The sequence below is a fragment of the Microtus pennsylvanicus genome, chromosome 12, assembly GCF_037038515.1.
Source record: "Microtus pennsylvanicus isolate mMicPen1 chromosome 12, mMicPen1.hap1, whole genome shotgun sequence".
NCBI lineage: Eukaryota > Metazoa > Chordata > Mammalia > Rodentia > Cricetidae > Microtus > Microtus pennsylvanicus.
In genome coordinates, this window is record NC_134590.1 from 30,362,500 (window position 1) to 30,390,246 (window position 27,747).

Here is a 27,747-nt window from a genome sequence, read left to right on the forward strand (position 1 = left end):
GTGCCAAATATGAAAAGTGGACTTATAAGATACAAGCTTTAGAAAGACTTATAAAAAATAAAAAATACTCAGAGATAACCAGAGGGATTTGGACAAGAACCTACTCATGATGAAACTAAAGAGCGGTGGCCTATGATTGTTAGAAAACCACCCTTAGTTTATCCAGTTACTATACAAGAGTTACCAGGAGATGGTATGTACCCCCTAATGGAATCCTATAGAAATATTAGATTTGAGGAGATTTAAGGAAGCAGTTATTTCATATGGTAAGCATTCAGTCTATGTGAAGCATGTATTGAATTCATGGGTAACTCAGAACAGAACTTTCCAGGACTGAAAAGATTTAGCAACAGCAATATTGGAAGCTGGTCCTCAGTAACAATGGTGAACATGGTGGAAAGAGGAAGCCGGGGTCATAGAACAATAGAATGGTGCTAGAGGTATTAATATTTCCAAAGATCAGCTTCTAGGTGAATATCAATATGCTGAAATACAGAGGCAGCTTGAATTTGAGGATCACACCTTGGTGCCAGGTCATTTAGTAGCTTGGGGAAAGGTTGAAGAATTAGGAAAGAGGACTGAGTCAATTACTAAAATTGTAAAATTGTACAAAAAGAAGCCTTCACTGATTTTTTTTGCAAATATTGACTTTAGCTGTAAACAGAATAGTATTAGATCTAGAAGCTAGGCAACTATTAATCAATCTTTGGCTTTTGAAAATGCTAATTCGTAATGCAAAAAGGTGATTGGGTCTTTAAAGGCAAGATCAGCACCAATAGATGAATGGATTAGAAATATGGCTAATATTTTACCCTACATTTATGATGCTATTGTGATAGGTGAAGTAATTTCTGTAAGCTTTAAGAAAAGTTAAAATGTCAGATATCTTAATTGTGGTAAGCAAGGTCATTAGAAAAGGGATTGTAGCCAAGGTGTTTCTAGTAACAATGTTTTTTTTTCTACTGAAAATCTAAACAGAAAGCCCAGGCTAGTGCCAATATCCATGCCACCGTCTTGCCAGAGCAACTGCCCCTTCCTGCTGGACAACCCAATGTTGACTTCTATGTTCTATGTAGGCAGGATGCCACCAAGTTGACAAACACCTCCCGAAGATCAGCTGCAGACTATAAACTTCTCAGGATATACAAATTGCTGAGTTCACATGAGACTAACGTAAATGTTTTATAGACTTTAAACTCAAAAATACTTAATCATAAGATTGCCAAGTACATCTAAACTGCCTAGGCTCCCACAAAGCCAGTACGTGCAGTAGGATCAAAAACCCATTGCCGTTGTTCTTGAGTTCTCAGTAGTCCTCATTGTCCGCTATGTTCAGCGAGTCCGGTTTTATCCCAGGCTTTTTCAGATTCAGGCCAGCTGGCCTTGGTGAGTTCCCAATAGGACATCCCCATTGGCAGTTTATATGCTCACCTTACTAGACCTGGATGGAGGTGGGTGGTCCTTGGACTTCCTACAGGGCAGGGAACCCTGATTGCTCTTTGGGCTGATGAGGGAGGGGGACTTGATTGGGGGAGTGAGAGGGAAATGGGAGGTGGTGGCGGGGAAGAGACAGAAATCTTTAATAAATAAATAAATTTAAAAAAAAACAAAATAAAAAATAAAAAAAAGATCGCCAAGTACAATTAAGTTGGACATTGTGGAAAGCTTGGCAGAAATAGTTTCATTTTGTTAATAGTTTTACTGTGTTAGAGTTTAAATCTTTCATTTTTATTTAGACAAAAAGAGGGAAATGTTGCAGAATATTTAATAACACTGTGAACCCTATTATAGATTCCATTATTTCCCAGAAAAACTTGTTTCTAGTTGTGGCATGGCTCAACCCCAGCACACACTTTTAATCCAATTCAAGAACTTTCTGCTTGAATATTTTAAACAGGAGTAAATGAAGTCAACCATATGTTAGAAGGTGAAGCAAGCAACCAGTTGACAGGAATAAAACCATAGAGAGTAAGAGTGAGTCAAGCGGATGGATAGAGAGGCACATAGGAAATATAAAGGAGGGACATTCAGTTTGAGAAGTTTTCTTTGTAGAACTCTCTTTCTGGGATGTTGGTGGGGAGTAGGAAAGTCAGCTGGGTACTTTCTCTGTGCCTCTCCTTTTCACCCCAACATCTGGAACTTGAGTCTTTATTGGTAATATCAAACAATTAAGATATTTAAAAAAGGGAACACAGTAATAAATATTTCAAGGTAGAGTATCAGATATCTTTATATGAACTTCCAAAAGATGGCACTTTCTTTATGCATTTTCAAAGTACATGGACATATAGATTAATTGGACAGATAGTTGAACAACATAAATATAGCATTTTATTTCATTTGGGAAATGTAATATATCTAACTTTAAAATTGGTTTATTTTACCTAACCAAATAAATGTGACATAAATGTTTCAACATATGAAAATTTTTTAACAATTTTCACTGAAAATAAATTTTTGCATATTATATATTGTTACTATAGTTCCTCTACCCCAACTCCTCTCAAATCACCCCTAATCCCTACCCACCCAAATCCACATCCTCTATTTCTTCTAATTAGAAAACTGTAATCTACTCATAGAATCAACTAATAAATCAGCTCACAGAGTTGAACTGACAACCAGGGAGCCTATGTGGGACTGACCTAGGCCCTCTGCATATATGTGACAGTTGTGTAGCATGCTCCTCTTATAGAACTCCTAACAGAGGGAACAGAGGCTATTTCTGACTCTTTTCCTGGTTTCTTGGACCCTACTCCTCATTAATACATGGGGAGATGCTTAGTCTTAGAGCAACTTAATATATAATGTTTTGTTGATACTCAGCGGAGATGTACTTTTTTCTAAACAGAAACTGAGGGGTGTTATTGGGGAGGGGGGGTGGGAGCAGAAGGGGAGTGGGAGGGGAGAGACTGGGAGAAGAGACAGGAAGGAAAACTGTGAGAGAGTTGTAAAATAAATTAATTAATAAAAAAAGAAAACTAGCATATAAAAATATAACAATAACTATTAAACAAGATAAAACAAAAACAAATCAGAATAGGACAAAACAAACAAAAGCATGTAAAAAGAAAGACAAAGCTTAAGACATATATGCAAGCACTGATATACACATTTGCACACACAAAAATCCATTAAAAACTCAAAAATCAGAAACTATATTATATAAGCAAAAGATTTGTAAGGTTGAAAAAAAATAAATGGCAAAACAAAGCATTATGAGACAAAAATGCTGAAAGACAACTGTTTTTTTTTGTGTTGGCCATCTACTGCTGGGCATGGGTCTAACCTTAAGTGTAGCTTGTGTTTCCACGGAGACTTCCTTGAAACAAACCAATTTTTTCTCTGTGAGAAGTTATCAATTGGAGATAAGACATAAGGCTCCTCATTGGACACATTTCTAGGCTTCAGGCTTTATAGTCACTGACTGTCTAGAATACAGGCAATTTGAAGTTGTCTGAGAAAATATCCCTATCCCCAAACAGTCCTCTAATTTTCTAGTAGAAGAGGCTTCTGCCTGGGACATTGACCAGTTGGCTTTCCTGCAAAGGGCCTTCCAGGCCACTGTTTCTGATGATTTTCAGAAGACAGCACGTCTCAACCTAATATTGTATAGCAAGATGCAATCAGATTAGGCATCAAACTTCACATGAAGGTTGGCCAAGGCAATCCAGCAGGAAGAAAAGGAATGATATTTTATTATTTAGGGTTATTTTAGCTATCCCAGGCTTTTTGGTTTTCCATAGGAAGCTGAGAATTTTATTTTCAAGATCTGTGAAAAATTGTATTGGAATTTTGATGGAGATTGCATTGAATCCGTAAATTGCTTTCAGTAGGATGAACATATTTACTATGTTAATCCTACCTATCTAAGAGCATGGGAGATCATTCCATTTTCTGATATCATCTCTAATTTATTTACTCAAGGACTTGAAGTTTTATTGTACAAGTCTTTTACTTGCTTGATTAGAGTTACCCCATGATAATTTATATTATTTAAGGGTATTATGAAAGATGTTATATCCTAGGTTTCCTTCTCTGTCCGTTTGTCATTTGTATATATGTGGGCTCCTGATTTTTTGTGAATTAAATTTCATATCCCGTTACTTTGCTAAGGTCCTTTTCTTATGCTATGATGCAATTATCAAGGCTTACTGCAACAGTAGAGCTGGGCTCTAATGGAGACATATTGCCCTGGCTGTTATTAACTGTGTTTTTGCTCTGGCATCTATGCATCTGGTTTGGGATGACTATAGGTCTAGTGGCTGATTTCTGGATTTATCATTGCCAAGAGGATGTTTTGTTCTTTAGTTTTTATTTCCTTTTTGGAATTTTGGAAAATGTGATGGCTGTGTTTTGCCTATTTTCCTGGCCTGCACAGTCAGGGAAGATCTACTAGTGTTGGAAGTTGGGATACTGGGATGATTTGAGGGGAAGGGAGATTGGAGAAGAAGGTCTTTGTGATCCCCTTTGGAATGGGGTCAGAAAGGAAAGGGAGACAGACTCTGTTTTTTTAATACATAGTTAATAGAAGTCAACCAGTTCGTCGCCTTTTTGTACGAGGGGAGGAGTTTGAACAGTTGGCTGTTATTTATTATTATTATTATTATTATTATTATTATTATTATTATTATATGGAGGCAGCATATTTCCTGCTACAGAACTCCTGATAAAACTTGGTGAGGGTTGACTGGATCTCAGGAGCCATAGAAAAGAAAGTTGTGAGTCTGCTGTCAGACTACTTGTTGTCCTGAGAGGAGAGGCCCTAGAGTTAGCAGAGGGTGCCAGCTGGGGTTGAGGTGGGGGACAAAGTAGTAAGTGTAGGGAGGAAGGTTAGAAGTGGAAGAATGATCTTTGGGATCAATAGGAGACAGGAGGGGGACTGCCAAGGGTATTCTGTTATAGAACTGGGGATAAAACTGTGGAATTGGAACTGGGAAAACAGTGAGAGAACAAAAGGTCTGTGGGCAGGGCAGTTTGCTGAGTTTTCTGGCTTGTGGGACCCAGTGGGTTAGCAGAGAGTGCCTGCTTGGGGGCTGGGAAAAGCCACAGATGGAGGAGAGGGGGTTTAGAAAGGGAGGATCAGTGAGATACACAGGACATGGGAGTGGGGATAGGAGGGGGCAGAGAAGTTGCCAATTGTGTTTTCCTACAGAGCTGGGGATGAGACTGGGGGATTGGATCTCTGGGAACACAGAGAGAAGTTCTGTAGACAGCCTACCTGTTTTTCTAGTAGGCATGGTCTGTGGGTTAATTAGAGCATGAATTCTGAAGTTATGGGCTGTTTCATTATTCTGCTAGGCTGGTATATTCCCAGGGGTTGCCTGCTGTTATTGGAGGCTGGAATAATGGGATGAGTTGGGGGAAGGGGGGATTTAAGGAGAAGATCTCTGTGCTCTATTAGGGTTTGAGTCATAGAGAAAAGGCAGACTGCAGTGGGTTTCTTGCTAAGAGCTGAAAATCAGTTTTTAAATTTCTAATTATTATTTTCCTGGGATTCACAGTTGGGAATACAGATCTATTTATTTGGGTCTCTTTATCTTTGTTTTCCTGCAAACAAGCTGGTTTTATTTCCTGTGATGTGACATCACTCCCTAATTGTTAGTAAACAGAGGACATAATTATCCACCACTCATACTGATAAGATAAACAGCACCAATCCTTTTTAAAGTGCAGATAAAAACTTTGCCATAACCTTTGATTTAGGATCATAGTGATTCACTGAAGTGTGGCTAGAGACAAGCATTTAACAACCTTTAGTAGAATTCCTAAACATTCTGAATTCCTGATGTTTGCTGAGAGAAAATACTCTAACACTATGAACAGTAATACATTTATGATAACAGATGATGATGTATAGACAATAGGCATTTCCTTTGTCCCTATGTGTGATGTTTACAGAATGTTCTTAAGTCTTAAGTACTAACATAAAAATAAGGATTATTGTTTGTCAATACTTCTTCATTATCTCTTATCATGCAAAATAAAAATTTTCTTTTCTTTCGTTTTTCTTTTCCTTCCTTCCTTCTTTCCTTCCTTCTTTCCTTAGTTCTTTCCTTCCTTTCTTTCTTTCTTTCTTTCTTTCTTTCTTTCTTTCTTTCTTTCTTTCTTTCGGTTTTCTTCAGGACAGGATTTCTCTGTGTAGCCTTGGCTATCCTGGAATTCACGCTATAGACAAGACTGACGTTGAACTCACAGAAATCTGCTTGCCCCTGCCTCCTGAGTGCTAGAATTAAAAGTGTATGCTACCACTGCCTAGAAAAATACCATATTTCTATAATAAAGCCCAGTTGTTGAAAGCCTGATGAGGAACAAGGTATTTATATAATGTCAAAAGAACTCTCGGGTAACTGCATAGATACACACTGTGCCTTACTAAAGAGAAGCCTGCAGTGCTGACCCCAGCGGATGATCAAAGACCACATCATCAGTAAAGGAGCAAAGGGGCACCATGGACTTTCTGGTGGGATGATCTGAAGCACAGTTTCTGTGATGGTCCTACCAAAAATGCATAATCTCAACCTCAACATAAGAAAACATTACAGAAACTCACACTGAGCTATAAAACAGTTCTCCTGGTCCGTCACAAAAGGTTAAGGTCATGAAAGACTGATGCACTGTTTCTTGTGAACAGGGACTACTCCTTTGTTTCCCCGCTACCCAAGTCCAAATTATCACACAGAAACTATATTAATTACAACACTGTTTGGCCAATAACTTAGGCTATTCCTAGTTAGTTCTTACATCTTAAGTTAACCCATTTCTATTATTTTATATTTTACCACGAGGCTTGTGGTTTGTTATCTCTTGCTTTCTGGGCCATTACATTGTGTCTACCTGACTCTGCCTACTCTCTTTCTATATATCTCTTCTCAAATTTCCTGCCTGGCTTTATTTCATCCAACCATAGGCCAAAGCAGCTTCTTTATTAACAAATGATAATAAAATATATTCACAGCACACAGAGGGGAATCCCACATCAGAACATGATCTCTGTGTATACTCTCTGAGCCTAGATTAGATGCCGGAGTAGGATATAACAGACACTAAAGGCTTTAAAAGTCAATACTGAGATATGGGGGAATTTTGGATGCAAGTCTTGGTACTGATAAAAAGCAATGCATCTGTATTAAATCTCCTAATGTTGCTAACTGTGCTGTGACTGTGTGAGAAAAACCATTGCTTTTGAGAACCAGTTATCAAAGGTTTATGGATAAAACAGCCACAAAAAGCCCAGAAAAAGAGGAGATCCAAGAGACTGAGGCCACAGGCAGAATATGATGAAACAGGAGTTCTTCCTAATGTTCTCGGGACGTTTCGAGAAGGTAAAGCTTAGATCAAGATATAAATTACACAGGTACATTCTTATTACATTTTATTTGATTAGAAAAGAATTCTCATTTACTTCAGTAAATCTAGTTCCTATTTCACTTAATGAAAAAAATTTCACATAATGGGAGGTTTCTGCATGTTTTTCTAAAATATTTAAATTAGAATTTGTGAGAAGAATTTATGTGGGCTATGAAAAGTAAAATAACAAAGAAAGGCTTTCCCCACTGTGTGCCATCACAAATTTAACTAATTCTAGTTCTGTTGAAAGTTTTTGTACTGGTGAGTAATGTGCTATTTTCTATTCTTGCTTATTAAAGTAAACAGTATATTTGTATTTTTATTTTATGTTCATTGGTGTTTTGTCTTCATGCATGTCTGTGTGAGGGTGTCTGAAGCCCTGGAACTAGAGTTACAGCCAGCTCTGAGTTGCCATGTGGGTGCTGGGAATTGACCCCAGGTTCTGTGGAATAGCAGTCAGTGCTCTTAACTTCTGACCCATCTTGCTAGCCCACGCCAAACAGTTTTTAAATACACTGTCTTCCATTGCAGAATGAAAATGAGTGCATACGATTTTCCTCCCTCCCAACATTATTGTGGAATTATTTTGTTCTATTAGTAATCATCACCATTATTATATAGTCTTACCTTTTGAGTAACACACTTAATACAAGGCATTTATTCACTCTCCACCTTGCAAAATAATTTCTCTTGCCCTGTCTGTTCTTAGGATACCCAGGGGATAGTTCAGATCTTAGGAATACCCAGGGGATGGTCCAGGGCCTGAGGGATTCCTGGGGATGGTCTAGTACTGACCAGGATTTTTTTAAATAAGCACTAAGTTTTATTTTGCTGCATTTTGAAATAAGTGTTTTTTTTATCCTTGTCAGCAAGATTATTTTTTTGAATAAGTTTGCCCATATGTGGGATGTGTGTGTGTGTGTGTGTGTGTGTGCATGTGCTTAGAAGATGAAGGAAACTATAGTCTTTCTTATATCTGTTGATTCATTGATTATTTGGAATTCATTCCTTTTTGTTTCTTTTGAAGAACACTGATCTTATTCTTTTCCCTTATATATTGCATTTTAAACAGTTTCAAATGCTTCCTAACTTAAAGAAAAGAAAAAGTCTCAATAATTTTTTTTCTGAGACACCTGTTTTCTTTTTTCACTAAAATATATCTTTCTGTATGTCTTCCATATGTTTGGGTCTGTATTCTTGGTTCCTTGTTCCACTGCCATGGATAAAAGACTTTATGGGACTTCTCTGAGATGTTTTTGTCTTTCCACGGATTCGCATCATCATTTCTGTTTCATTATCCATTTCAGGTTGTTCACACAAGGTGAATGTGGAGCCCAGTCAGTCATGATTCCCCAGTTTCCTGGTACCTGAGTGTTGAGATGACAGCTTCTCTTCTAAATGTATGAGTTATATTTTTGTCTAAATATTATGGTGCTTCGCTTTACTTCTTCAAGGATAAAATGCTTTGTGGGTTCTGCTTGCTCTTTGTCATATCACATTGCTTCTTTAATGATATGACAGTTCTTGATAGATTGTCATGCTCAAAAAATAAATAACAGGAAGACAGTGTGGCATGTGTGAACTGTGCGGAAGTGACATGCTACATTGAAAAATCTGCCATCTCCCCTAACTAGCAACTTATACTAGTCAGTACAGTTGGCTTTTAACCTTTTGTCCATTCCTTAAAGTTCTCCTTTCCTCAAGTTGTCAAGTTGCAAGGAAACTCTGACTACAGAGAATTTAAATATTGTAGTACAAAACCAAAAGATGAGGTAAAGTTCACAAGCACGTGCTCATACTCTAATTTCAATCGTCTTTTCTCTAAATCAAGCTGCAGATGTACACTGATGTCGGAATTTCACTTTTGAGTTTTGTACTATGCGCACAATGTGCTAGGGACTACTGTAGTCAACGAAATATAAAGTTTGTCCTCTTTGGAATGTTATTGTTTTTTGCAAGGCAGAGATTGAACAAAATCAAACATAAACTCATAACAGTGCTGAGTGTGGTGTCAGAGCTAAAGCACTGTAGGATTCAAAGGGGGGAGGGTTGGAGAAGAGGGAGGTGAGAGTTACTGCATGTCTCTGTTCCTTCAGCAACTCCTCTTTGACACAGCGGCATTTGAACAGAGGTTTGAACACAGTGAGGTAGAAGCCAGGGAATTGCTGAGGAGGAGCAGGAGTGCAAGACAAGATGGGTTAGTTCTGTGGGATTTTCCAAAATAGCATCGTCTCCCAGTTCACACATGCACGCTGTCTTCCTGCTATTCATGTTTATGAGCATGAACATTCTGGGTACATGCATTCTCGCCTTGGGGGCCTCTCTGAACTGCTGTTCCCATACAAGACTGGTTGAAGGCATTCTAGAAGGTTCTGATTACGGTTCAGTTTTATCAGTCACCTTCCGTCTGCTTCCCTTTGCTTCAGAACTGCTCTGATATTCTCGAGCTTACTCACATTTCACGCTTTTTTCCCCATTGCTCTAGGACTGTTCATTATCAAAATGTTACTATTAATGGATTCGTCAGCAGAGAACTTAAATGAGTGGATGCAGGCTGCCAACCTGAACTCAAAACAAAACAATTCTGAAATTATCTTTCAAACTTCCCTTTAAGCAATGTCGGTACAAGCTAAGAATGATGGAACTTTTTCATAGACTGTAAGGAAGCCTAAGGGCACGGGTGGCTTTTGACAGTGAGAGATGAATGCTTAGATGAGCAGCTGTGTGCTTTATGCTTTTTCTCGCATCAACAGAAGATCAGCAGAGCAGAGCTAGCATACATTATAGTCATATAGCCACACAAAACCTGAGGTACAAAACAGAGGAGGAAAAACAGCTCATATTTTCCTTACCTAGTGAAATTAACTCAACGTGATGTCTTATGCATTGGTTTTTATTCTTCTTCTATACCCCATAGCTAAATATCAAATAAACACATTTAATAAATAAATGCAAATAAAATTAACTTAACTTTTAAAACTACGAGACCTTATCAAGCTACTTGTCCTTCTGAAGCAGTTGCCAAAAGATTATCAAATTAAATTTTAAGTCAAAATAAAGAAGTAGAAGAAAACACTATGTGCAAACATGATATTCTGAAGTAATGAGCTATAAATATTTTTCCAGAAAAATCAGCAGATTCTCGGGAATTATATTGGTGAACTAGAAGGTAGAGTTATTAAATTCCTTCTGATAGTCTCATAGTACTCACGACTTGTTTATGCATATTTAGTGAAAAACTATACGTGTATGCTGAGCTATCATCAGGCTATGGACACTGGTTCTTTCCATGTATTTTTATATTGTAACCTGCATCCTACACTCTGGCAAAAGTTGCTCACTGTTGCCCTAGCCTTATAGAGATAGACAACACTTCCAACAAAGAGTACATTATGCAAAAGTGACTAGCACTCAGAAATGTAAATAGAGAAGGAGAGGAAGGAATGTTGGTTTCTAAAAGTGAGAAAAAACCTTTTGGTTCATTCTAGTTGTCAATTCCACTGCTACACAAACTCCACCGGATATGTATGCTCTTTTCAGCTGACTAATTCAGGCATTCTCAATAGGAAGGAGAGTCTGAGGAAAGTAACAGGAATTGCATAGGTAAGACCAAGCAGTTTCAATCTGAGAGGCATTTGAGAAAAATCTATGTTGTAGCAGAGGGCTATGTATTCATCATAAAGTGAAAGAAAAATCATGGCAGCTCTAGCCAGGACTCCATGGGAGGGTGTGCATGCATATGTTTTGTGTTTGTGCATGTGTGTGTGTGTGTGTGTGTGTGTGTGTGTGTGTGTGTGTGTGTGTGCAGCAATGCAAGACTATAGAGTGAGCAGGACCAGGCTACACAAGCTAGTTACTGTTTTATTTATCTGAGAGCAATGGGTAGGGTGTGAAGCATTAAAGCATGACTTAAACCAGTGGCTTGACATGAAGGAGGACTTGAGAGGGATCAAGAGCTTGGGAGATCAACTTAGAGATGATTTCAGAACAACATCACGTGGGTAATAGCTCAGTTTTTCCCTCAGAAAATTTTTAGTAGATTTTTCAACACACTTTGAAAAACTCAAATGTTTTAACACAGATTAATACACTTAAAACTTAAGGCCAGTTGTTTACTGCATGAGTATTTCTCTACCCACATAGACACACATTTAAATCGTGGTCTTTTTTTTTTTCTGAACTAGCTATTTTGAAGGTAGAGTCTTTCTCCTTGCCTGAGATCTTTGAATAATTGATGTATTCTCTTTTAGGAAGTACTCTTCCTTGTCAAATTTGGCATTCCTTGCTGTCAATTTAAGCATCTGTTTTCCAGGAAACTGTAATTGACTCTTGGAATTTGGGATTGCTACCTTGATGATGGTTCACAAAATAGAGTGTGCGACTGTGGTCCTTGACGAACTGTCATTCATTCCTCATTTGATTATGTTTCTCTCACTTGGCTCTTAAGCACCTTGACAACAGCAACTGTCTATCTTGTCACGATTCCATGTTAAGCATCACTAGAGCCTGGTTTATTAAGTGGAAAAGACTCCCAGTTAAGTAAATACATTAGAATATTGCTTGTTTGATGGGCTATTATACACATGTATCATTGCTGTATCTGATTATTTTAAAGTGACATTGTATATTTCACATTCGGTTCATGTTTGTAAAGATACCATCTCAATGGTTTCAGCTTTGAGCTTCCTTAGCAGCGTTGATCATGTCAACACTATGGTGGTTATGGACAAAGGAAACATTTAACACATACGAGTAGTAGGAAGATCACTTGTTTGTTTCCCAGACACCCAGCAGCTCAGACCAGAAATAATCACACAGAAACTATATTATTTAAATCACTGCATAGCCCATTAGCTCTAACTTCTTATTGGCTAACTCTTATATCTTAATTTAACCCATTTCTAGTAATCCGTGTATTGCCACAAGACTGTGGCTTTCCAGGTAAAGTTCTGGAGTCTGTGTTCTATGGGGCTACATGGCTTCTCTCCAAACTCTGCTTTCCTTCTCCCAGCATTCATTTTAGTTTTCCCTGCCTAGCTCTGTTCAGCCCTGCTCAAAGCAATTTCTTTATTTACTAGTGGTAATCACAGCATACAGAGGGGAATCCCACATCACATATGCATTTTATTGAAGAATATATAGATTTTAAGTATCAAAACATGTGCAGTATTTGAGTTTAATGAAGGTATTTCCCTTTGTTTATGACCAATTCGAGCTGTTACTTTGCTGTGGTGCTCTTGCAGCAACTGAATCTGTTGCTGATTTGAAGCAGTTCTAGAGTCTCCTAGGGCAGCCTGCAGTACAATGAAGCATATTTTATTCATGTGAATTTCTTATTAAAATATGGGAAAGCAGGCATTTTTATTTGCTGTAAAACCGTCAGAATAAGAGTGAATAAACAAGAGTAACTATTTATGACAAGAGAAATAGACTGATATCTGAGCTACCTATTAAAATATTCTGGGAAAAAGTCTTGATTGACACCAGGAAGTCATTCATTAAGAGACTGATTTGTGTGTGATGAGAAGAAAAATGCACAGTAGCAATGCAGTGACACATTTGTACACACCACTTAAATATGTATGTGGTTATTTCTTAATTAATTGCCTTTGGTGTTAACTCAAGATATAGGCATGAAAGCAGGTGAAAACTTCAAAAGTGCTCAGTTTTAAGTTTAGTTTTTGGTTTGCACATATCTTATTAAGAACATTTATTTTATAATTGTCTTTATTATAAAAATTAGCTTATAAAGCTAATTTTTCATGTGGCATTTCCACATATTTTTATATAATTATATGTAATAAGATATATAATTATATATACATATATACAAAAGTTTTTGTATTATTATCTTCTGGTGTAGGAGATTCTTCTGTTTGTATGTTGCTTTCATTGGTTAATGAATAAAGAAACTGCCTTAGCCTAGCTGATAGGGCAGAGCTTAGGTAGGTGGGGAAGACAGAACTGAATGCTGGGAGGAAGAAAGGTGGAGTAGGGGATAGACACCATGGATCCACAGTTGGAGGTAGACATGCTGAAACTTTTCTGGTAGGCCACGACCTCGTGGTAATATACAGATTGAGAGAAATGGGTTCAATAAAGATGTAGAGTTAGCCAATAAGAAGCTAGAGCTAATGGGCCAAGCAGTGTTTTAATTAATACAGTTTCTGTGTGGTTATTTCAGGACTAAGCTAGCTGGACAGCTGGGACAAACAAAGGGCCCCCATCCTTGCAACAATCTTCCTCCCCCAATCTTTTCATTCCTCATGACTCTCTCTTACTAGTCCTTTGCTTTTCCCCAAACAGGCTCCTCCTTTCTCATGACAGGCATCATTCTATCACTCTTTCCCTTAGTCTCCCTCCTTCATTTCTCTTCTCTCAATTTCCCCTTTCTACTTTGATTACCTGCACAGACAGAGAAACAAATTTTAATCTAGAATCTATAGATTAAAAATAATATTAGTCTTTCCACATCTTATTTTTTCTAACATAATGATGCCCAGTTGTATCCATTTTCTAGAAAAATGTGACGATTTCATTTTTTCCCTGAGAGGCAGAAAGTGTCATCTAGTATTTAAGCAAATTACCTAGCCAAATCAATACAATCAAGCCCATGGTAGTCCAACATAAAGTCAGTGACATCAAACACAAATCCTTGCCAGAACTCCTTCTCCCAGGAACTAAAGGTCTCAGCTCTCTTGCTGATGTATCTAAACATTCCAGAGGGAAGAAAACTGAAATATTTTAATTCTTCAAATTATAAAAAAATGAAAACCTTACAATGTGCAAAATTGTCCCATGATTTTCTGTCTGTACTCCCAGCTAAATTTGTTCTTCCCAGACTTCTGCATAAGTGGAGTTCTGCTGTGCAATGCTTTATGTCTAGTGTCTGCTTTAGAGAGCAAACTCTGCATAATGCTTTAGAGACAGAACACAGGTTCTTTGAATTATGAGATTGGTAATTGTGTCTTACCTTTCTATTTTGATGATCCTGTAGATTAGCCTATAAAGAGGACTTTCTTTTTCTTTCCTTGATTTCTTAAAACACAATTTCCTTTATTTTTGTCTTACACTTAAATTGGTTTAATTATCACATCTAGGACTCCTAAAATGGAGTCTAGATCATTGATGTGAAATATTCATTCTATTTTAGGGCAACATTTAACACTTTACATTTCCCTTTTACTACCTTGTCTGTGTTCCATAATTTCTTTCTGCAGACTGCCATCTTAATTTGTACCAAAACCCTAACTATCTCAGATTCTTATGAGAGTTGCATGTTTTGTTCCTTTGCCTTAATTTCTATGCACTTTAATGTCTCACATGGGTTTCTTACAGCTTGTCACTCCTTTTTTTCATTGGATTATGTGTATGCATATTTCATTTAATATAATTGATTCTGTTAGTTTTACATCTATCTTATTTCTGTTTTCCTTATGTTTTCTTTTATCTGTCTTGCATTGCATTAACTTTTATAATTTTACATAATGAACACTATTGATTATGATTATTAATGATTTTCACTTAAGTTTGTGAATGCTTTCTTTCTTATTGGGTATCTTTCTCTTATTATAATAAGAGGCGGTATTTTGCTGCACTTAATGAAGAGAATGCCACTTGTAATGATGCTGAAAGGGCTCAAAAGAGTTCAGTCTAGATGGGATAGTTAAGAGTGAGAGAGCAGCATATGTGCAAATGGTCAGCATTACTGAAAGACAGTGAGAGAAATACTATGTGCCAAGCTATAGTAATGGATAGTAATTTCCAAATATAAAGGACAACATTTCCTATTTAATTCACAGGCATTAGTGACTATCGAAAGTGGTTGATGATGCAGTGATTTAATTTATACATCAAAAGATATAATATTAAGTAATACTAAGAATTTATGTTTTATATAAAGTACATACAGTTGTATTAACCTTTTTAAAAACAATTTCTGCTCAGTATAAACAATGGGTACATTGATACTATTTTAACGTGCTTCACCTTAACACAGACCTTAGATCCACTATCATCATTATTAATGTTATAAATATTTAATCTCCCTTAGATACTATAAAAGGATCTGAGAGTTAATATAAAGAGACACAGGTGATTTTGTTTTTGTTTCTTTTTTGCAGATTATAATGAATTTAGAGATAATTTTATAATCTTAAAAGTAACATGGAGTCAGGCGGTGGTGGCACACTCCTTTAATTCTAGCACTCAGGCGAATTTCTGTGAGTTTGAGGCTAGCCTGGTCTACAAGAGCTAGTTTCAGGACAGGCTCCAAAGCTACAGAGAAACCCTGTCTCGACAAACCAAAACAAACAAGTAAAAAAATGTAACATGGAAAGGGACATCTGTATTGCGAGCATTTAAGCAGAGGCTAACCACCTACACAGAAAACGTTCCTTAGCACTTCACACATAGGGCTGGTGACAGAAGCATAAAAAAGGGGAAAAGGTATACATTGTTCCGGTCCCTCCCTTCCTTCCTTCCTTCCTTCCTTCCTTCCTTCCTTCCTTCCTTCCTTCCTTCCTTCCCTCCTCCCTTCCTTCCCTTTCTCTACTGTCCTCCATTCCTGAACCTCCTGCAATATTTGCAGTGTATTTTCTCTTCTCTGACTTAACCTGTGTACAGTCATTAGCTTCATCTTGTGAGGCTTTTTACCTGTTTGCTTATCCACTGAATAAATGACAAGCTTCCTAGCACAACATTAAAAGACTCCATCACCTAATTCTCAATGTCCTTTGCAGACGGCTCTCTCAATACTCTATAAAGGCAATGTCTGTGTAAATACGATAAGCTTTTTTTTTTTAAATTTTAAAATGCATATTTTTATTTTTTTCTGTTAATTCAGACAATTTTTTTTCTGGCTTTCTTGGAATCTATGTGACAAATAAATAACATATATTTAAAGTATAAAATGTAATGTTTTGATTACATATAAAATTGTAAAATGATTGCTATAATCCAGGCAATCAGCATAGGCACAGTCTCAACTCACGATGGTATTTGTGTGTGGTGAAAATACTCACAATTGTCTCTGCCCTTATTGTGTATATGCTCCATATAACAGTTAAGTGCAGGCATGATGCTGTGCACTTGTATTACATAGATGAATCTGTTTGCTCTACGACCAGTATTCGACTCTTCTTAACTATCATTTTTAGATTCCACAAAAAAACCCTGAGATTTTGTAGTCTTTGCCTTTTGAGTGTTATTTCTCTTTGGACTTAGGTCCATCCACTTTGTTTCAAATCACATACTATCCCTTTTAAGACTCCTCTGTGCGTGTACATGTGCATACATACGTGCATGCGCACGCATATCACATTTTCCATTTCTGTTCGGTTTTTCCAGAGCCTAAAACTTTTATTCATTTCTCAGCCATTTTCAGTGAAGTTTCAGTGAACATGGAAGTATTCTTTCCAGTATATACTCAGAAGTAGGACCACTGCCTTAAAACCTAGTTCTGTAATTAGTGTTTTGAGGAATCCCCCTTGTTTCCCATCAGGGCTAGCCTAGTGTGCATTCCACTTAGCAGTGCACTTGGGTCTGTTTTCTCTAGGTCATCACCAAAGCCCGTATCTGACCACAGCTATTCTAAGTAACAGGTATGAGGGCATGTGTCTCTGTGGTTTTGATGAATATTTTTGGTGCATTGGGGATAGTAAGCATTCCTTCCTAGGATTGTTGTGTGGTTATTGATCTTCTCTTCAGAAATTTCCACTCATGTTTGTACCTATTTTTCAATTTTGCTATTTTTCATTTTTCTGTTGAGTTTTATGATACATCCATACATAATACACATGTGTTGTACAAAATATCATGTGTATATCTTATAACTATATTCTCCCATTCCATATTTCTATTAATCTATTTCCATAGATTATTTCTTTTATGGTACAGAAACTTTTTAGTTTCATGCAAAATTCCCTTGTCTGCTTTTGCTTCTATTGTTTATGCTTTTGTGTCATATTAAAAATTATTGGCCAGAACAATCAAAAGATATCTCCTATGATTTTTTTCTATTAGTTTCAGGTTTCACATTTAAGCATTCCCCCTGCTTTTAAGTTGAATTTTACAGTCATTGATACTAATTCAGTATCATACTTATCCAAGTGGATATTCCTTCTTCCTAATACTGTCTACTGAAGTACTTCATTCCTATTGCATTTTTTTTTGGTCAGGGTCCAGCAGTGTCCTGCTCCATGAATTCTGGTCTACTGAACCACGCAGATTTGCTCCTGTGACAACATCATACTCTTGTAATTACTGTAGCTTTGTTCATTTTGAAGTCAGTACCTGTGAGACCTTCAGTTTAGTGCTTCTTAATGTCGTTTTGACAGTTATAGGATTAATTTAGACAGGTGCAGCCCCTTTCATAGGCTAATGAAATTTCCTCTTTGAAAGACTGAAGCCACATAGAGCTACATGCAGGCCAGGTGACTGGTGTGAGCATTCATAAAGGCCATATTTAATATATACTTTCTCTTTCTGGAAGATTTTTTTTATCCCAACATTGTATTTTAAGAACATACTTATTCTTTAAGACCACAGTTTTCCTCTATGAATAATATCTCCTTATAACTCCCTAGCAGCTGGTTTAATATGCTGATATTCTACTTGAAATTTTTACGACCTCAAGTTTCTTAAACTGCACAACTTATTTTCCTATTGAAAACAAAAAATCTACAAATACATTATGAGAATGTGCTTGGCATATTACATCTTTAGCCAGAGGAGCGCATCTTATGAAGTGGTTCAGTGAAGACAATTTACCTAAGAGTGTTGAAGAAATAAGTACCAATTTACTGACTCTCAGAGGAAGTTCCTGGTGCTGATAGATTAAGGCATTGGAAATATTCATGAGAACCTGACTTGTAAATCCGCTTGTTTGCTGACCATTGAATAACGAGTCTCCTATTTTATATGTTAGCATACACAAGATGGCAGCTCTTAAACTCATGGTTTCAGAACACTAGTCGCAAGCTTATGTGCTTTGCTGTTAGGAATGGAGCCACACCAAACTTACTTCGCACTAGGATCTGCTGGTGGAGCTGGAAATGGGAAACAAGCCTAGAGGATGATGAAAGTGCTTGCTCCTTCATGCCCACTGGGGCTCTGTAGTTTCATTTAAATAAGGCCCTTTCATTCCAAAAGTAGCAAGATATTTTTCCTGTGACAGGTATTGCAGCTTTTATTAAATTCCAGATAATTTATTGTGTGCAGTTTGGGCTCTGCAATTCCAGTACTCTGATGGCTATTCTAGAAGGATCACAAGTTTGAAGACAATTGGCTTCATGATAAGACCTGTTCCCCAAACAAAACTTTCTTGCAAAGGAGAGTAGTCGGGGAGGGATCATGAACAGGAGCAAAGTCTAATATACAAGTATGAAATGTTGTGATGAAACTTATTATCTTGTACAACATATCTGTATCTGAAGTATCTGTAACTTGAAAAGAAAAAAATTAAATAAACCAATAAACATTATCAAGCAAACATGGGTATTCTTCTGGTGTACAGGTGAAGAAACCATAGCTGATCTAGTCCATATATTTTCCCTACTGTGTTTAATAACAAACTCATTATGAAAAGCAATCCCCAGTTTATTCCTCATGAATAATGTTACCTAGAGTGTGACACAGTGTAGCTCCATAGGTACTGTCAGTTACATTACATCTTAGGGTGAGGCACAGTGGAAAACTGTTGCTTTCCTTGAGCTCAGACTCATTCTTGACAAATGGCTCTCTTAGTGGAAGCCAGCATTCCCATTCAGACCCAAGGGGCTTACTCATACAGAGACCTGGAATGTAGAGGATCTACGTATGTATTTTGCATGGATGACCTCGATATTAATGTGCATGCATTCATATGCATAATTCAACTATTTTTTTAAATTCAGAAAGCCTTCTTTCATAACTTGAAAGTGACTATCTTTAATGTTAACATGCAAAGCAGTAACCCACAAGCATCCTAAGAACTTGCTTATTATATTCTATTTGCACAAAGAAAAGCATCAGGGATCATCAGTACAACAGTAACAATGAAGGACCAATCAATCATTGAACCTTTAATGTGTCACTGAAAGGAAAGCCAGTGAATGTGATCCTTTTACTAACTCGCCTAATATAACAGTTGATCTGATTTACTACTTCAGTCCCACAAGATTTAGGAGTGACATGTCGGCTGACTCTGGAGACCAGATAAGTACAGCATTTCCAAACGTCTGGAGACAATTTGAAATGGTCTTCACACAGCTTCGCTGCCAGGTTGGACACTGGCAGATGTCTGTAGAAACTATCTTGTAAGTGAATAATATTCCATATTAAGAGCTATCTGCAGGGAGCCATTTCAAATAATTAAGATGAATGTCTTGGGCTAAGAATGAGCTTCCAGATACCACGTGAGCAGAACAGAAAAACTACGCCCAGGGAAATACAAAACTTATCTCCTGTGAAGCCTATAAATACTGCCTATATCACTAGCCATGGAGTGCTTCAACACTGGCAAAATAATTTAATCATAAAATCCTCAACAAAACTTAACAGTTAAAACTCACATGGTATTTTCAGAAGTGATTTTAGCTCCTTCTTATTCTCCAGATTCAATCCCCCAGTCTTATCCCAAGCTCTGTAGCAGAAAATCTGCTCTGGTCACCTTTTCCTCTCTGATCCCATCCCCAGTGGACCAAAAGATCTTCTCCATCCTTCCTGTTCCCCCAGTATCCCCCTCTCCGACAGCAAGGGACATTCACTTGGAACACACCAGCTGGGCAAGGCCAGGAAAACAGATAAACCAAATGAAAGCCTTCATCACTCCTCCTCTCCTCCAAATCCAAACAGTCTCATACCCAGCTCTGGAGCAAAACACCTGCAGCAGCCTTCCCTGTCCGTCCCCAAGCTCCCGCCTCCTGTGGACTAAATTCCACAGATCTTCCCCTTCTAACCACCTTACCCCAACATGTCTTTTGTTCCCAGACCCCAAAGCCCAGTGGTTACATCTTTCTAAGCCACATTCCATGCAAGCTAGAAACCCAAGTAGATTACCTGCAGAGCCTCTATTCTCCCTTGGTCCCTCTGTTCCCCCAAATGTAATATCATAGCTCATCTCCACTATGCACCAGAGCTCCCGCTCCAGTCTTTCCCCCACCCTCATCTGGATTCCACAGTTTTTCTCCTCTATCCTCCCTTCCCCCACTCAATTGCTTTGTTGCTTTGTCCCAGCCCCCACCTCCAACAGATACCCCCCTTGCTAGCCCCAGGTGACTCGAGTCAGGGCAACAAGTAGACTGACAATAGACTAGCATCTCTTCTTCTTCTCCCGCAGATTCAATACCCAATCTTATCTCCAGCTCTGTAACAAAAAATCTGCAGTCTACCCTTTAGTTCTGACCCTATACCCCCAAAGATTACGAAGATCTTTTCCTCCAACCTTCCATCCACCACCTCATCCCAGTAGCCCAGCCTCCAACACCAGCAGACTTTCCCTGGGAACAAACCAGCTGAGTAGAACCAGGGAAACAGGTAACACAGCAACATTATGCTCTCCAAACATCCAAAGATGAAACAGAAACCAACGAACAGAACACCCACCCAGTGAAGACAAATCCAGAAATCAGCACCTAGGCCTGTAATGAACCCAATACCAGATGTCTAGATACCAGCCCAAAAATACAATTAAGCACAGCCAGGGTGACATCTCCACTAGAGCCCAGCTATCCTATCACAGCAGGCCTTAAATATTACAGCACAGCTAGACCATAATCCTACTGCATGTAATGACTTTGTGGGAACCTAGTCTGTTCGGATGCTCACCTTCCTAGACCTGGGTGGAGCGGGGAGGACCTTGGACTTTCCACAGGGCAGAGAACCCTGACTGCTCTTTGGACTGGAGAGGGAGGGGGAGGGGGAGTGGGGGAAGGAGGAAGGAAATGGGAGTAGGTGAAACTTTGTAATAATAATATAAAAATAAAAAAAAAACAGAAAAAAAGAAAAGACCTTAAAACTACCTTCATGAAAATGATAGAGGTCCTTAAAAAGGAAATGAATAAATCCCTTAGTGAAATCCAGAAAAACACAAGCAGTGCAATGCAATGAATAAAACGGTTCAAGACCTGAACACGGAAATATAATCAATAAAGAAAATACAAATTGTAACAATAAGTTTAAGAATTTGAACAGGAACTACAGAGGCAACCTTCATGAAGAGAATACACGAGACGGAAGAGAAAATGTTATGCATTAAAGATATGAGAGAAAAAATGTGCACATCAGCCAAAGAAAATGTTAAATCCAAGAGCATCCTGACACAAAACATCCAAGAACTATGGGACACTATGAAAAGACCAAATCTAAGAATAATTGGAATAGAGGAAGGAGAGGAAACCCAGCGAAAAGACACAGAAAATGTTTTCAACAAACTCATTGAAGGAAATGCTCCTAACCTAAGGAAGGAGATGCCTATAAAGGTAAAAGAAGCATATGGTACATACAGCAAATAGAACAGAAAAAAAAGTTCCCTCTACACATAATAATCAAACTATTAAATGTAAAAAAACAATAAAAGAATATTAAAAGCTGCAAGGGAAAAAGACGAAATAGCATGTAAAGGCAGGCCTACTAGAATACACCTGACTTCTCAATGGAGACTCTATGACAGAAAGAAGGGCCTGGCAGATGTGCTGCAAGCTCTAAGAGATGAGCAATGCCTTTCCAGACTACTATATTCAACAAAACTTTTAATCACCATAGATGGAGAAAATGAAATATTCTGTGATAAAGCCAAATTTAAATGATATCTATTTACAAATCTAGCCCTACAGAAGGTGCTAGAAGGAAAATTGCAGCCTAAGAAGGCTAACTACATCCAGAAAACAGTGAATAAATAATCTCATAGTATCAATATCAAAAGAAAGAATACACACACACATACACACACACACAAATACATACACACCACCACCAATACCATAACCAACAACAACAACTAGAATCAGTAATCATTGGTCACTGATATCTCTCAATATTAATCACCTTAATCCCCCAATAAAAATCACAGAGTAATAGAATGGATCCATCCTTCTATGCATTATTCAAGCACACCTAAACATCAGTATAGATATTACCTCACAGTAAAAAGATGGAAAAATATTTCAACCACATGGACATAGGAAAAAGCTGGTGTAACCATTTTAATATATATATCAAACAGGCTTTAAACCAAACTAATCAATGAGACAACTAAGGACACTACATATTCATCAAAGGAAAAATTCACCTATATGACATTTCAATTATTGTAACTGTTTCATGGCGTCTTGTTAGAATGTTTTAGTAAAAAACACAAAACTCTTAACAAATCAACACAAAAAAAGAAAGAAGGAAAGAAAGAAAGTCCTTCCCAGGCCATAATGGACTGTAGCAATTGAACATTATTTTCTTTTCAGTATACAAAAAAGAAAAAGAAGGATGAAAATATTTTAGCTGATTTTTTTCCTATATCATTTGTGTCATTTATTTATTAAAACTTTCTTTTCTCATTGTTCATACCTATCCCAGTTCCCGCTCCCTGCCCTTCACCTGCCCTTCACCCAAACCCCATCAACTCCTCAGGGAGTGTAAGGCTTCCTATGGGGGAGTCAATGAAGTCTGACACATCACTTTGAAGCAGGACAAAGGCCTTTCCCCCTATATTTAGGCTGAACAAGGTATCCCTTCAAAAAAAATTGCTTCAAAAAGTCAGTTCAAAACCCAGTTCAAATAATTGGGATAAATCCTGATCACCCATACTCAGAGGGCCTAGTTTAGTCCCATGAAAGATTCCCCCGCTATCTGTCTACATTCAGTAAGTTCCCATTCGCTCAGGTCAGCTGTTTCTGTGGGTGTCTCCATCATGGTCTTTACCACTTTACTCATATAATCGTTCCTTCCTCTCTTGGGCTGGTCTCCTGAAGCTTGGCCCAGTGCTTAGCTGTGGATCTCTGCATCTGCTTCTATCAGTTGCTGAATGAAGGTTCTATGATGACAATTAAGGTACTCATCAATCTGATGACAGGAAAAGGCCAGTTCAGGCACCCTCTCCACTCTTGCTTAGGGGCTTAGCTGGGGTCATTCTTGTGAATTCCTGGAATTTGGCTGGAACCAGGTTTCATAATAACACCAGGTTTCAATGACTCCCACAATCAAAATATCTCTTTCCTTGCTCTCCCTCTCTGTCTTTCCCCCATCTAGATCATCCTTTTTCTTCATTTTTTTCCTCCTTCTTTCCTTTCTCCCCTCAACCTCCTCTTCCGCTCTTTCTCCCACAACGTTCCCAATTTTCTCAGACCTTATCTATTTCTCCTTCCATGGGGATTTGTGTATTTCTCTCTTATCGTTCTCCTTGTTACCTAGCTTTTCTGAGGTCTGGTTATCCATTGCTTTACTTCTAGTATCCACTTATGAGTGAGTACATACCATGTTTGTTTTTCTGGGTGTGTCTACCTCACTCAGGGTGTTTTTTTTTTCTAGTTACACCCGTTTGCTTGCAACGATGTCATTTTTTTTTTTTAAAAAACCACTGAGTAGTACTCAATTTTGTAAATGTAACAAATTTTCTTTATTCATTCTTTGGTTGAGGTGCATCTAGGTTGTTTCCAGGTTCTGGCTATTACAAATAATGTTACTATAAACACAGTTGAGCAAATGTCCTTGTGGTATGAGTGTGAATTTTTGGGGTATATGCCCGAGAGTGGTATTGCTGGGTCTTGAAGTAGATTAATTCCCAATTTTCTGAGAAAGCACCATACTGATTTCCAAAGTGGCTGTGTAAGTTTTCACTTGCAACTGAAATGGAGGAGTGTTCCACTTTTTTTTTATTTTTGCATCCTCTCCAGCATAAGCTATCATTGGTGTTTTAAATCTTCACCATTCTTACTGGTGTAAGATCAAAACCACAGAGTCATTTTGATTTGCATTTCCCTCATGACTAAGGATGTTGAGCAGTTCCTTAAGTGTTTTTAGGCCATTGGAGATTCTTCTGTTGCAAATTCTCTGTTTAGATATCTGTACCCCGTTTTTAACGGAATTATATAGGTGTGTGGATTGGAGACCAAGAGGATACAAATTGGAAGGGAAGAAGTCAAAGTTTTGCTATTTGCAGATGATATGATAGTATATATAAGTAATCCAAATAATTCTATGAAGGAACTGCTACAGCTGATAAAAACCTTCTTTAATGTGGCAGGATGCAAGATCAACTAAGAAAAACAATTAGTAATTTTCCTATACACAAACGATAGAAGGGCTGAGAAAGAAATCAGAGAAGATCAACCTTCACAATAGCCACAAATAACAAAGTATCTTGGGGTAAAGCTAACCAAAGTAGTGAAAGAGCTGTATGCAAAAAACTTTAAGTTTTTGAAGAAATTGAAGAGGATATCAGAAAATGGAAAGATCTCTCATGTTCTTAGGTAGGATCAACATGATAAAAATGTCAATCTTACCAAAAGCAATCTACAGATTCAATAAAATATCCTTCAAAATCCCAACACAATTCTTCACAGACCTCAGAAGAACAATACTCAACTTCATATTGAAAAACAAAAAACCAGGATAGCAAAAAAAAAAAAAAAATCCCGAACAATAAAGGAACTTCCTGAGACATCACCATCACTGACTCCAAACTCTACTACAGAGCTATAGTAATGAAAACAGTCACGTGAACCAATGGAATCAAATCCAAAATCCGGATATTAATCCACACACTTATGTACACCTGATTTTTGACAAAGTAGCTCATTCTTTAACAGGAATATTTTCTAAATTTTAACACTAAAAATGAAAATCACTTTTCACCCATTATTCAAGCTTAAATTGAATAAATCTCTGAATCTCTACAGTGATTATTAAGAATTCACTTATTTTTAGCTCACTTTATCACAATATTGTTTACTTAAGAGTAATTCCTTAAAAATACTTAAATACTTTAAGTTTTAAGACAATATGACAAAATATAATAAAAAATCTGGAAAATACTAAGATTAGAATTCACAGTTTAACAAAAAATATGAGGGGTGATTTATATCTGTGAAGTTAAACAGGACAAATGGTCCAAAAGTTAAAGAATTTACATGAAAATATCAGTCAGAAATAGAAGATTTCATCTTGCGCATTTTAGTTATTGGTATAAATTTCCATTTGCAATTATTAATTTGTGTGTCATGCTTCTGAAAACTATGAAGGATTGAGATATTGAAATTCAAACATTGTCAAAAGGAATAGATTGAGATAACTGAATTAACTGTGACTCCTTGCCATCACACAGAGGAAAGGGATATTAGAGAACAAGATTTTTAATCTTGGATTCACCCTTATTTGCAAAGATTAAGTAAAAACAGATTGCAAGGAAACACAGAGAGTGTATTAGAAGGTAGCAGAGATGTTAATCCTAAAACTGAAGGGAAGTCCAAGCAGGGTAGCTTCATGGCTGCCAGAAAAGTATATCTAGAAAACTTGTTAGGTTTAGTGCTCTGTTTTTGTTTTCTTTCACATTGTGATAATTCTTTGAGAACGTCACACGATCTATTTTGATCATATTCAACCCGTTTTTCCCTTTAGCTCTTCTCAGATTGAGTGTATCTTGCTGCTCTCCCCAACATTGCATGTTTATCTATCTACCTACTAATTATTTATTGTAATAACCCATCCACTACAACTTGAGCAGCTCATATACTCTCGGGTGTGGGACTACCCATTGGAACATAGACCCCAATCAGGAGCCATACTCTTTTAAAGAAAACTGACTAACCTTTCCCAGAAGGCCCTTCAGCTGTCCATAGCTTCTCAGGAGTGGACAGACTCTCGGGAATCCCTTCCCACTACACGCTAGAATATTTACTGGCGTGATCTTGTACAGGGCTTGTGTAAAACCACAGCCATTGTGAGTTTACGAGTCAGCCCCCTGTCATGTCCAGAAAACACTACTTTCCTCAGGTCTTCCCTGACCTCTGGCTTTTATAAGCTTTCCATTCTCTTTTTTGAGTACTGGGGAGGCATATGACCTACATGTCCCACTTGTGGCTGGGCACTCACGGACAGTCTCTGTGAGTCGATCAGTTGTGAGCTCCCGCATTAACCACTATCCACTACACAAAGAAACTTCTCTGATGTGGTCTGAGTGCTGCACTAATCTGTAGGTCGAGAGACATGAATTTAGAGGATAATCAATATTATTTCCATTTAATGAAATAACGGTAGAAGGTTTACACGGGGAGCCTATGAGACCCCAAACCTGGGGTTCTTGGTCAGATATACAGTACCAGGTCTGTGTTTTCTCCCATAGTGTGTGCCTCAAATAGAGTCAAACATCAGTTGCTTATCACATACCATTTATATTACTGTACCCACAGGCATTTCTCTTTACCCAAATCATTATTGCACTTCACAGCAGCATAAGACTGTTGATGCCTTGCATCTACCAGCAGCCTGAACGGCACCTTCAGCACCATGAAAGCGGGCCAGCAGCAAGAAAGTTTCCTGGTCAGTGCTGACGTATTTTCTCCATGTCCTATGATCAGCGTGGGTGGTGTCTTCAGCAACAGGGTATTGCCATGGAGTTCTGATGGGCAACCAAGAACAATGTTAATAACCTGTGTTATTTTGGGGAGTCTCCAGTGCACCTCTGACCAACTACTTGAGAGGAGGTACCCAACACCTAGCTCTGGAATTTTTGTTTGACAGTCTTTATGTTCCCTATCATAAGAGATTTTGCATAAGGTTGAGGAAGATAAAAAAAATAGGGAGAATTGGGAGATATGAAAGGGTAGAAGAGTCCCTCGCTGCTAAGTCTGGTTGAATTCTCTTCCAGCAGAAAAACAATAGTTCTATCAGACATACTGTTAAGAGCTTTTAAAGATTTTTCTAACTATAAACCCACAATGTTCTAGAAACCCAAGCACAAATCCGGTTTACAGAGAAGCAGCATGCACCTGCCTCCATCTTCACCTAACTTGCTTCTGATTTTACTATACCAGACTGTTGTCCTATCCAAGTCACTTTGGAGATACCCTAAAAATCTCACTTAGCCATAGAAAGAAAAGTTGGAAGGAAAATTTGTCAGCAGACTTTTTGAGGGGTTACTTGAAAGCCACCAAAATGTTTCATATAGCTAGTACTAAGATTTAATTGTGACTCTTCCTTAAGCAGCCTGGGAAGCACACTTAGATTGTATTATTTTCTCTACCGATTCTTGGGAAGACACATCGGCATATGGGAGTGCCTTACCCACATAACCCCTAATTACCACTCTTTCTCCTAACCCTTATGTCTAAAAACTGTATTAAATTATCTTCAATAAAACCCCCAACTGTGTTTCAAACTGGATATGCCTGAAATTCTTTTCTGTGCTGAATCTGGGAGTCCTTATCT

The 27,747-nt window shown here is 37.8% G+C and overlaps 1 protein-coding gene across 2 annotated transcripts in view; it reads right to left on the minus strand.

The window, feature by feature from the left end:
• Positions 1–27,747, minus strand: part of Gabrb1 (gamma-aminobutyric acid type A receptor subunit beta1) — a 359,250-nt gene that overhangs the window by 256,334 nt on the left and 75,169 nt on the right. The window lies entirely within an intron of this gene.